Genomic DNA, 10,232 nt, shown 5'->3' on the forward strand with positions numbered 1-10,232 from the left:
TTAACTCTCTAATATCTTTTTAGGGTGGGAACACTTCGCCCTGAATGTGGATATTGAATTCGTGTCATTGTAGCCTATGACGCTGACGCGTTCCTATGACGCTGACGTAGCCTATGACGCTGACGCGCTGACGTGGCGAACATCGGACAAAGCGCTGTTTATCCCCTCTTAATGTTGGCGACATTTGCGATGTACAATGCCATGTATGGTCATTTAAAAAATGTTCCCCAAATAGGTGTCGCACTGCGGGACGCCATTCAGACTCGGCTATAAAAATTTTAATTGGAAAGCACTCATTGATGTATGAGAAGTTTACCCCTGCTAGGTTCCAGGTGTTTTTAAAAATTAGGGTAATGAGAACTGCTTTTAGGGGAGGGATGGCACCTCAGACATTTCGACTCAAATATGGATATCAAATTCGTGCTGCACTTCTAAATCCTTTAAATTTGAGTCCCATATTGCCATGGCCGGTAAATATAAACCGTTGGGAGTATGTTTTGGGGCTGGGGCGGCCACCGGGACTTTGCACTGAAAATAGATATCAAATTCGCCCTTTATTCAAAACGGAAATTAAGTTCAGTTAAGGAGGTACTTTAGGGCGTACTCCAATACACTTGGCTCCAAAACTGGCTATTAAATTCGTTTTCTACTCTCAAATACCTTTCATTTGCGTCCCATATTGTCATAATGGGTTAAACCAATTTGACGCATCTTTAGGAGGAAACGCGCATTGATTGGCTAATATGCCCATTTGGGAATGGGCGACCCCCCATTACTTGGACCTAAGATTTTATGCCATATTTGTAATGGACTGCCTAATACTTTTCATTTGAGTCCAATATTGACATAACCATCGAATATGTCTGTTTAGAGGTGTTTTTGGGTTGGGGGGCCCGCTGGGTACTTGGACCAAAATTTCAATGCCATATTCGTTTTCTGGTCTCCAAAAGCTTCCATATTTGATACCCTTATTGTGCCCATCGGAACACTTTCGGATATGGGAGGCGTTTTTGGGGTAAGAGGGAGGGTCCGCCTCCACCCGATATCTAAAAATTATATAGCCTATGTTTCCTTCCAGGCAAACATACACAATCTATGAAAACTTTAAGAAAATCGGTTCAGCCAAGTATCATATAGTCATAATTGATCTAATGGCGTTTTTGAGGGGTGGCGTTACCCCCTACACTTCGATCTGATTTTGTATGCCAGATTTAAAATCTACTCCCGAATACCATTCATACCATTTAGGGAAGTTTTGGGGTTAGAGCGGCCCGATGGGTACTTAGACTCAAATTTTAATACCACATTCTATTCTACTCTCCAATACCTTTCATTTGATACTTTACATATTTGATTTTGGGTTATATTTTGGGCATAAAGGTGAGGGTCCGTCCCCCTTCCGATATCGAAAAATTATAAAGTCTATGTTTCCTTCCAGACCAACCTACACAATATGCGAAAATTTCGAGAAAATCGCTTGTGCCGTTTTCTAGTCTATACGGAACAAACAAACCGAGTCTCATATATCCATAATTGGCTAATCTGCCCATTTTGGGCGTGTTTGTGGGGGTGGGGTAACCCCCTATACTCCGACATGAATTTGTATGTCAGATGCGTTATCCACTCCCGCAAACTTTTCCTTTGATACCCATATTGTCCTTGTCGGTCCACTTTGGGTTTGGGTGATGGTTTTAGGGTTACGGTGAAAGGTCCGCCCCTTCCGTTATCATTTAATTATAAAGTCATGACCATATTCGTAATACACTCCCGAATACCTTTCATATGAGTCCCATATTGTCATGATCGTCAAATAAACCTATTTTAAGGGGTTTTGAGGCTGGGGCGGCCCTCCGGGTACTTCGATCCAACTTTTATTATGAAATTCGTACTCTACTCTTGAATAACTTTAATTTGAATTCAATATTGTCCCGATCGCTCCACTTTTATTTTTGGGTAGTACTTTTGGGGTAAGGGGAGGGTCCACCCCTTCCCCATATCAAAAAATTATATAGCCTATGTTTTCTACCGGATTAAAGTACACCATCTGGGAAAATTTCAAGGTAATCGGTTCAGCCGTTCTTGATACTATACGGAACAAACAAACTGACAAACAAACAAGTGGCAGGGTGTTAACAGGTCCTGTTTTTAAACATCAGGAAATTCCAGCGGTGATATGTATTTTGAATGATTCCTCCAAAAACATCATATGAGGAGTTTTTCCGATAAAAGTTCACATTGGTCCTTAGGACCTCCTTGATCTCCTTGTGTAGATGGCTTGCAATTTGGTGACAGCCTGTGATGGTTCTTTATTCCACGATATGACAGGTCTGAATGTTTCTTCACTTCGTTTCGCTCACTGCTGAAACCCAAACTGGAGCTGGATAGTTAACTACCGGTCGACACAACGCCTTAAAAGTTAGAAATATGTTTTATTAGTCAAAGACTCGAGGGCTATGTTCTTGTTCTTATAGCGCAGATTACAGCAGGACTGGCAGACATCGAGAAGGGATGGTCGAGTGTAGACTTTGTCGCTGATGAATTTGAGAAATTTTCTGGTTACCACTGTTAAAAAATTCCGCCAGATCCCGTTCGAAAATATTAATTAGTTCGCCTATCGATGCAATTAACTCTCCCCTGGATAACCCACACCTCCACACCAGTTAGGTGTGGAGAGAGCTTGGTGAAGTAGAGAATTTCCCGTAATTTAGAGTGGATTCAATAATGCAAAACCTGCGCGGCAGGCTTGGGATCTGTCATTCTGCAGAGATGCGTCTGCAGAAGGACATCTAAAGAAGCTGTACTGATTCGACTATCTTGGAATGTTGCCGTTGATAACTCAGTACAACAGGTGGAAGGTGGTGACTTGCAATTGCTAGTAAGAGTATTGGTATTAGGTCAGTAGGGCTGACCTAATAAACCCAATGAACTTTCTCAGGTCAAACTTTTATAACCGTCCCCGCAGACAAAAGGCCTAAGAGAGTCCGTTAAACAAATAGAATGCCACTCTTACCTAACCTAACCCCAAAAAACAAATCTTATTTTCCTTTAATTGGCTATGACAGAACGTTTGTCCCATTATCCGAACGAGCGCCTCGATCTTCTGCGTTCATTCTAAAATCTCTGACACCAAATTTCGAGGTGTCTCCCATCACTTGATCTTTTGATCATCGGGCTATTGGTTGTTGTTGTTGTTGTTGTAGCAGTTTATTGTGTACTATCTTTCGTCTGCTTGATTCTGTTGAGTGTCAAGACCCAGGAACTCCGCGACTAAGATGGGGTGCGTCCACAGGGATCTGGGTCTGAGTCGAGTGGGTCTGGCCGGGCAGTTAAACAGGTGACGTGTATCGTGCGGTCCCTGGTTACAGTCGGGACATACATCTTGCACGTCGGCATCAATCCTAGCTCTGTGAGAATTGAGGCGGCTGCATCTGCCGGAACGTAATTGAGCCAGAATCACTCTGGTTTGCCGGGGGAGGTCGATTTCTTCGGGTGCAATGGGTGGCGGTCGTTCTCCAAGGACTACATTCACCCGGTAGCCAGTTAACGCGTCTGCTACCGTGTCTGCATGAATGTTGTTCAGACCCGCTTGATATGCCGCTTGATCTAGAGGTTCTCTCTTGTAGCGCTGGACCTCACGCTCTAGATCATGTAGATCTACCTTAAGGCTTCTGGGCGGTGGGTATCTATCCACAAGATGATGATTTGGATGATTTCTGCGATAACAGCCCAAAAGGTATTGCTTAGACAGCATGTAGTTATGTCTTCGCACTGGTAGGATCTTTGTCTCCTGGTGGAGGTGGTCCACATGAGAACTAAGGAGGCAGCCCGTCGCAGTTCGGAGGGCGGCATTCTGACAGATCTGAATATTATTCCACTGCGTGTCACAAAGCTGACGTGACCACACTGGCGCTGCATAACTTACCACAGACCGGCCAATTGCTTTGTACGTGGTCAACAAGGTTTCTTTGTCTGCACCCCAAGTGCTGCCAGCGAGTGACTTGAGGACCTTGTTTCTACTTTTGACTTTATTGCAGATTGCTGTGGCATGTGGGGAGAAAGTGTAGGAGCTGTCAAATGTGACGCCAAGTATTTTGGGACACTTGATGGTCGGAATCAATTCTCCATCGACCATCACAGTCAGCTCAGAATTCACCTCACGCGTATTTGTAGTGAACAGTGTGGCTGAAGATTTGGTGGCGGATATCTTCAGATTTCTTGCAGCGAAATATGAGGCAAGCTCGTTGAGATAGACGTTCAACCTATCGCAGATGTCATCAATGGGTGGGGGGCCTGATGCCAAGATCGTACAGTCGTCCGCATATGATACGATCTCTATGCCGTCTGGAGGAGGTGGGATGGAGGATAGGTAGAGGTTAAACAGAGCCGGAGATATCACCCCGCCTTGGGGAACTCCCTGTTTCACTCTACGGTGTTTTGACTTCTTATCCCTAAATTCCACAAATGACTGGCGGCCACACAGATAATTCGCGACCCAACGTTTAAGGCCTGGCTGGAGGGACGTGTTGGCGATGTCCTCAAATAATTTGGCATGGCTGACCGTGTCGAATGCCTTCGATAGGTCCAATGCCACGAGGACCGTCCTATCACATGGCCTGGGTTGATTGAAGCCACGGCAAATGTGTGTGGTGATGGCATGCAAAGCTGTTGTTGTGCTGTGCAGTCTCCGAAATCCGTGTTGATGCTCGGCGAATGGAAATTCTCCTACGAGGCTCGGGAGGAGTAATGCCTCAAGCGTCTTAGCCACTGGTGAGAGAAGGGAGATCGGTCTGTACGACTCCCCCAAACTCGGGTCTTTACCAGGCTTCAGTAGCGGGATCACTCTGCCCATTTTCCAGACATCGGGAACTATAAGAGTGTTCAATGACAGGTTAAGGACAGTGGTAAGGTACTCAACTCCAGGTAAATCCAGATTCTTCAGCATCAATGTAGAGATTCCGTCGGGGCCCAACGCCTTGGAAGATTTGGCGCCACGGATGACATTCGTAACTTCGCCCACGGTAAATTGTGATGGCTGTTCATCGGCTCGGAGACCACGAATACGGCGAATGGCTCTCCTCCTTGCCCTGTCTCTCTCGGGATGCACGATAAATTGACGGTTGAACAACCTGGCGCATCTCTTCGGATCAGTCACGGTTAACTCGCCAAAAGTGACTGAGGTCCTGTCGTCCCGTCTACCGGGGTTCGAGAGAGACTTAACAGTGGCCCACAATTTGCCTGCACCGGTGCCTAAGTTACATTGCTCCAAGTGTTCCAGCCACAAATTCCGCTTATGTTCGTTGACTACCCTGTTTATTTCCAGATTCAGCTCGCTGATTCTGGGGTTAGCGGGGTCCATAGCACGAATCCCATCACGCTCGTCTGCGAGTACCACTGCTTGCGCCGGGAAATTGGGTCGCACTTGCGGTATTCGACCGGCTGGTATAAAGCGAGCGGCTGCTGCGTTGATGATGTCTCGGAATTTCCTCTCGGCCACAAGCACATCAGAGGGGGGTGGCAGTTCATTGAAGCGGCGATTGGTATACTCTCTGAAGCCAGTCCAATTGGCCTTCTTGTAGTTGATGAACGTTCGGCGCTCAGAGGTTATGAAGTCGGGTGGTCGGTCGATGGTGAGGATTATGGGGAGGTGGTCTGACCCCAAAGAGATGACGGCTTGCCAGGATACGTCACTCAGGAGATCAGGGGATGCGATTGAGATGTCTGGCGAGCTGCTGCACCTCCTCGTAATCCTAGTGGGGGCATCCTCATTCACCGTGCAAAACGTGGAGCTATCTATCTGCTCTGCCAAAGCTATGCCACGCTGGTCGTTGCCTAGGGGAGAATGCCATGACGAGTGATGTGCATTGAAATCCCCCAGAACCAGACGACTATGGCCAGATAGCAACCCACTTATGTCGGGGCTGTAGGCCTGGCCATTAATCGGGACACAGCTGCCAACCGGCGGTATATACACGTTGTATATCTCTATCTCGGCAGTACCAGACCTGACTGCTACCCCCATACATTCCATGTATGGGTCACTAGCGTCAAGCGCAGGCGAGATAGGTCTATACTGCACGGAATGGTGTATAACGAAGGCCAATCCCCCACCTCCATTCCTTGAGCGATCCTTACGTAGCACATTGTAGCCGTGACAACTGTGCAAGCTGCAGGTGTTAGTCAGCTTTGTCTCCTGGATCGCTGCGACCGATATGCTCTTCCGACTCATAAAATCTACAATCTCATCAATCTTGCCTCGCAGTCCATTGCAGTTTAACTGCAGGAACGATACATTTCCCGACACTGGCCTGGCAATAGTAGGGCTAGGGTGCTGTCTTTGCATAAATTGCCGTACGGGAGAGGTCGGGGGGGTCACATAGTCCGACGACGAGGACGCCGAAGGCGACGACGGCGACGCTTGTGACCCACTGCTGGCTATGTTCGCACAGCACCTAGCGACATAGCCAGTATGACTATACTCCCGTAGCGAAGTTAGGCCAGAGCAAGAACGGAAATGTACCCACTCCAAGCACCTGTTACACCTCACCGACACTGACCGATGATGAAGGCGGTTCTGGCAAACGGAACAGAACCAGGGTCCGGGGTTCTTTTCAATCCCGGCACGGAGAAGGCACTCCGGGATGTGCCTCTCCCATGACGAAAAAAGACGAACACGTACACTGAGGCGGCAGCCCTTGCCGATGAAGATTCCATCGGGTCAATCCGGTGCGTACAACCGGCTGCCATGGGATTGCTATTGGTCGTTACGGTTTGCGTGTACCACTGTGATTGCCTTTAAAATACTTTTTTCCTGGAGCTTCTCCATCCATTCTGAAAACATGACCTAGCCAATGCTATCGTCGTCATACAGCTCGTGATTCATACGACGCCTATATTCTCCACTAATGCCAACTGGTCCATATATTTTACGAAAATGTGTTCTCTCAAACACTCCAAGTACTGCCTCGTCTGCTTTCACAAGTACCCATGCCACAGAACCATATAACAACAGGGGTAGTATCAGTGTCTGTCGAGAGGTGGCCTTGTTTCTAAACTGCATACTAAATCCAAAGCAGCATCTGTTTGCCAGTATTATTCTTCGCTTAATTTCAAAACTGGTGTCATTCGTTTGGGTTACGGCGGTGCTAAATTAGATAAAGTTACTGACGTTTTGGGATTTGATACCATCAATTTTGTCGTATCCCCATTTTCTTTCGATTCTTTCAAAGGCTGCAGTTACTACCTTCAGCGACCGATCTTTGATATCGATGTCGTCGGCATAGGCATAGCATTTGTTGCATCTTGTATAATCTTCTCCAGCAGGTTATTAAAGAGATCGTACGATAGGCTGTCCCCTTGTCTGAAACTTTACTGAGGAACGTACAATATATCAGCAAGTGTCATCCTGCAGAGTCTTATTAATTTTGCAGGGATACCAAACTCAGACAATGCTTGAAATACCTTTGAACCTAAAGGGGTATCGAAAGCGGCTTTGTAGTCAACAAAGAGATGGTAGGTGTTGATTTGTCCTTCTCGGGTCTTTTCCAGGATTTGGTGCGGTGTGAATATCTAGACTAGGGTGGACTTACCAGGTGTAAAGCCGCATTGATAGGGCCCCATTCCCATTCACTTTAGATTTTAATCTTTTACACAGTACGCTCGAGGGTATCTTGTATGTGATGGCGAGGAGACTTACTCCTCTATAGCTGGCACATTCCGTTTTGTCTCCATTCTTGTGTACGGGACATAGTATGCTGAGGTTCCAATCATCGGGTATGCATACGCCTCATTAGCGTGTCGCCTCCGGTCTTAAATAGCTCAGGGAGTAACGCGTCTGCTCCTGCTGCCTTGTTATTCTTCAGCCGAGTCACAGCTACTTGAATCTCATTCTGATTAGGAGGTAAATATTCTATGCCCTTATCAGGGATTGGTTCTGCGAAATCCTCTTTGCCGCCATCTTCGGACTCTAACTCTGTCAGTTACCAGATTTCCTTTTTTGTCTCTGCAGAAGGATGTGCCTGCATTAAAGCCATTGGTTTGATGTTTAATTCTTTGGTAGAATTTCCGGACTTCATTCTGACACCTGTATATCTCAACTTTCTCACAACCATGTCTTTCCTTTTTCTTTCTTCGGAATAAACGTTTCACCTCTCTCCTTTTCTCTCGATACCTCTCCTTCATCTGGCTCGTTGCTACTGATTGCAAGGTTGCTCTGTATGCCGCATTCTTGGTTTCTTGGGGGAGGCTTCCTGTAGCCAAGTACGGCTTTCGCTGCATTTTCCCTGGAGTGGGCAATGGATTGCCAATGCGCCGTTTTATCATCGGGAAAAGGAGTGCTTTCACCAAGCAGTTGGCTCAGTCGAGTGGAATATGTCATTGACATCTCTTGTGCTTGCAGCTTTTCCATGTGCAGCTTCCGTGCAGTGTAAGTTCGTATGCTCCTCGCCATACTAAGATGGTTGCGAACCTTTGCTGCAACAAAGTAATGATCCGGATCGATGTTCGTCCCTCGAATCGATCGTACATCTGACACGCTGGTTGAATGCCTTCCATCTATCACAACATGATCTGTTTGGTTTTTCGAGTTTTGATCGGGTGACAGCTATGTGGTCATGTGAAGCCTTCGATGTTGGAATCTATGCTGCACAACACAAATCAGATACTTAAATTTTATGCTAAGCATGCACCGCCCCATAATTCCCTGCCCAAACGGGTAAATAGTAGAGGAGAGTACGAATCTGATTATTAAAAATTATGGGCAAGTTTATGGGCAATGCAGGGATTCTTGGGATTAAAGAAGCGGTAGAATTGGAGGCTACCGAATAGCGTGCCACAATGTGACAACTCTTTGGAGAGAAGATTTTACATGGCATAGTACCTCACAAATGTTGCCAACTGACAAATTTTTCTGATGGTCTCGCCAGGATTTGAACCCGGCCGTTCTGCGTCATAGGCGGACATGCTAACCTCGGCACAACGGTGGCGTTGGTTATCCCTTCCTAATACTTGCGACATTTGGGAGGCACTTTGCCATGCAAAAACTTCTCCCCAAAGAAGTGACGCACTGCGGCACGCCGTTCGGATACGGATTGAGTTTAAACTTGAATCGGTCAGCATTCATTGATATAAAGAGATATAGGAAAGTTAAAAAAACACATAAGATTCAAAAAAAATTGCATGAAATCTTTGTTTGAATCCACCGATATCTCGCGAATAAATGCTTCAATTTTGTCTTCTAATGCGTCAATTGAAGCGCCCTTGTCTGTATATACATGAGCTTTAACATAGCCCCACAATAGATAGTCTAAAGGCGTTATATCGCATGATCTGAGCGGCTAATTGAACAGTTCCGAACGTGAGATAAAATGTTCACTTAACTCGGCTCTCAATACTTCCATTGTTACGCGTACTGTGGCACGTGACACAGTCTTGTTGAAACCACATGTCATGCAAGTCAAGCTTTAGAATTTTGGGCAAAAATAAGTTAGATATCTTCTCACGGTAGCGCTCATAATTCACAGTTACGTTACGATTCGCATCATCTTTGAAGAAGTACGGTCTAGTGATTCCACCAGCCCATAAACCGCACCAAACTGTGACTTTTTCGGAATGCATCGGTGGCTCTTGCAATGCTTCTGGCTGATCTTCACTCCAAAATCGACATATTTGCTTTTTTACGTACCAATTGAGCTAAAAATTTGCTTTTCCGTAAAATGGAAGAAGCGCGGGATGAACTTTCTGAACAGAGCACGCGTTTTGATAACAAAATTTAATAATTTGCAAGCGTTGTTCGTTTTTAAGACGATTCATTGTTAAATCGAATCGAACCTACGACCCCTGCACTGGCAATCCAAGAACGCTACCAACTCGGCTACCGGGGCATTGTACACTGAGGCGGCTTCCCGGGATTAAAATTAAAAAAGAAAATTTGTTCCCCATTCGATGCATAGTATATTGACCTTCATTTAACTCTTTACCGATCTTTGTTCTACTTATTTTATTAATTGAACAGTTCATATATTTTAAAATTTAACGGTATTTCTCGCCTCGTGTCGCTGCAACATTTGTGGTCTTTTGTTTAACAAATTTTAAATGCTGGCAATACCACAATGTTTTGTGGCGACATCTATTGCAACTATTTCCAAGAATAAATCGATTATTGGCCTTTCTAATCGATTAGTGAATTTTTGATCATTTATTTGGAATTTTATCGATTATTTGATTATTTGTCTTGT

The sequence above is a fragment of the Stomoxys calcitrans genome, chromosome 5 (assembly GCF_963082655.1).
Source record: "Stomoxys calcitrans chromosome 5, idStoCalc2.1, whole genome shotgun sequence".
NCBI lineage: Eukaryota > Metazoa > Arthropoda > Insecta > Diptera > Muscidae > Stomoxys > Stomoxys calcitrans.